The sequence below is a fragment of the Limulus polyphemus genome, unplaced genomic scaffold, assembly GCF_000517525.1.
Source record: "Limulus polyphemus unplaced genomic scaffold, Limulus_polyphemus-2.1.2 Scaffold15543, whole genome shotgun sequence".
Taxonomy (NCBI): domain Eukaryota; kingdom Metazoa; phylum Arthropoda; class Merostomata; order Xiphosura; family Limulidae; genus Limulus; species Limulus polyphemus.
In genome coordinates, this window is record NW_013681153.1 from 90 (window position 1) to 3,116 (window position 3,027).

General features: G+C 33.9%; 1 long non-coding RNA gene across 1 annotated transcript; it reads left to right on the forward strand.

Moving 5' to 3' along the window:
* The first annotated feature begins 275 nt into the window (after positions 1-275).
* On the forward strand, positions 276-2,757 carry LOC106477455. The gene is made up of 3 exons (XR_001291991.1): positions 276-436; positions 1,576-1,671; positions 2,591-2,757. It is a non-coding gene; the product is annotated as an uncharacterized LOC106477455 (long non-coding RNA).
* The last annotated feature ends 270 nt before the right edge of the window (positions 2,758-3,027 follow it).

A 3,027-nucleotide genomic window follows, 5' to 3' on the forward strand; every position in this document is an offset into this window, starting at 1 on the left:
ATACTTCTGTAGTGAAACTACAGTTAAACTCATGTAATTGTAAACAAGTTTCTCTGAACACACTGTTGAAACACCCCACAAAATTCACAGTATCTTTAATATTTTTATAATGTAGGCCTAAACTTTCAAAAACAGAGCTGAACGCGTAGTACCCAGCTGTTGATGTTTTGTAGAAACGTAGCTACAACGCATTGTCGCCTTACTTTTGTTACTGTGAATGTATATTAGTGTGCCAAAACGGCGAAGTTATTGACAGTTCTGTATGTTTGTTATAGATGTACGTACTTCTATCGATGGAGGCCTTATTGTAAACCATGTGACAAACTGGAGGCTAAAGATGTGTGTCCCAAGTACAAACGATGTCAAGAGTGTAGGGCTGGTCTCGACAGTTGTGTGATTTGTCCACCTAACAGATATGGTACTTGGTGTAGCGGTGGTAAGTTTCAGTTTTTCTGGTTAGTTTAGCCACCAAGTTTTAGTTTCAGTTCTGTATCAGTTTGTAAGTGAGTTATTGTGATTATTTTTCTGAGATTCGGTTGGCCAGCATGTTTGTTATCGATCCAGACTGAGATTAACCAAGTAGTTTAGGCCTACGTTAGCTTCTAAAACTCCTGTTTTCATACGTTGTATTTGAAGTCAGGCCTGCTACAGTAGAAGTTAACGCAACCTGTACTAAATGTTAATGAGAAAATAAGTTATTTCAAAGTGTTAGAATAAGAACGAACGTTTATTAGATTATACTGTACATATGGTTCATTCTAACAGTTTAAGAACGAACGTTTATTAGAGAACAATATGTACAGTATAAATTCTAACAGTTTGTTCGTTCTTATTCTAACAGTTTGAACAATATGTACAGCATAATCTAATAAATGTTCGTTCTTATTCTAACAGTTTGAACAATATGTACAGTATAATCTAATAAACGTTCGTTCTTATTCTAACAGTTTGAACAATATATACAGTATAATCTAATAAACGTTCGTTCTTATTTATTAGATTATACTGTACATACTGTTTAAACTGTTAGAATAAGATGTATTTGTTTGGTGTTAAGCACAAAGCTACTTCAATGTAAAAAATGAACATTTATTAAATTGTATTGTTTGCATGGTTCAAATGATCAGTGTAAGAAATGAAATATTTAAATTATATAAATGAAAATCAAATAACTTTGTTTATAATTTCAGTATCCCACATCAACAATAAAGATTTTGTAAAGTGTACTTTTATATTTATTTGTATCACAATACTGGGCTAAATTTACAAATTTAGTGAAGCGTATTTTAACAGTTTTAACGACCTAAGAATGAAGATTCTTTGATGTATAATGTATACAACTTTTAAAGTGTTAGTGTAGAAAAGGGCTTTTTGTGACCTGTATATGTCTGTGCATGTGTATATGTGTGTGTCTATATTGTTCCTCCCTCTCTATCTCTCTCACTCACACACACACACATATATATATTTCAGTGTAAAAATGTAGGTTTTGTGAACTATATTGTATAAAACCTTTACAGTGTGTGTGTGTGTAACAATACAGATCATCGTAATTATTTTGTATACATTTTTCAGAGTGTCAGTGTAAGAATGGGGGTATTTGTGACCAGAGGACAGGAGCTTGTACATGTCGTGACAGATATGAAGGTGTGCATTGTGAAATCCTTCAAGGTGAGAACGTAGTTACTTCGTATGAGTCTATAATGTACTTAGGGCTAACAGCCATTTATATGAATGATGACTCGGGACTCTTGTTGCCCTTCTTCCATCATCGGACCTTCTCGCAATATTCTGCAGAAAATGACAACTTAAAATCAAATATCTTGATAAGACTACATTTCAGCAGACTAAAGCACAAAGGTTTTTTTTTGGGGGGGGGGGGTTACATCAGGAAGTTTAACATATATTGGTTGAATGGGATTGTTTTTTATAATGTGGCTGGAACCTTGTAATCATTTGCTTTGACAACCTCATCTTCTGTTTTATGTTCTTATTAATGTCACCAGGTGATGTGCCAAATTCATCATAATGGCTTTTTGAGCCAGAAACTCCTCTTTGATATCAGTAGTCTTAACATTAGAAATGAGTTTTACTCTGGATTGACTCTGAGTGTTGTTTTGAAGCCATAAAATACAACTCTGTGAGTTCCTCCACTACCAAAAAAATACAAAAACGTTCAAAAATTTTTCTTGTCCTTTGTATTCACATAATTTAACAACTGTGCTATTAAAAAACATCATTTTTTTTCAGAAAGGGTCGTGACATGTATTCCTTCAGCAAGAGGTGTACTCTAATGACGTCACGATCTTCGGTTTACAACTGCAATGACATACCACGGTATTAAGATATGCAAGTCTTACGCCATGTTATGAACTCTGTATTTAAATATAATGTACTTCTGGTACATAATGATGTCACTATGAAAATACATCTAATGATAACAATAATAATATGTGAACTGTTCGAACATTGAAGATGGATAACTAACTACTGGAGAGTTCCATGCTCGAACTACCAACTAGCAAGTTTAATAAGTTTACTTTATCCACCATTACTTTTTACAACAATAATTATATTGGTATCTTCCCAGGTTGTCCTCTTCTTCCATCGCATCCCCAGGTTCAGGAAGTAAGAAATCCACCAAATGATCCACAAACTATTGATTACAGCTGTTCACCAGGCTTCAAGCTTAAAGGCGTGGCACGTATCACCTGTCTTCCAAATGGACAGTGGAGTAACTTTTCACTCAGATGTAGTAAGTACCTGAACATGTTATATTATACATCTATATATACGTATCACCTGTCTTCCAAATGGACAGTGGAGTAACTTTTCACTCAGATGTAGTAAGTACCTGAACATGTTATATTATAGATCTATATATACGTATCACCTGTTTCCCTAATGGACAGTGGAGTAACTTTTTTCACTCAAATGTAGTAAGTACTTGAACATGTTATACTATACATTTATATAATGATAGTTGCTTAGTGTCCTCTGGTGTCTAAACATGCAACCTAAAGATAT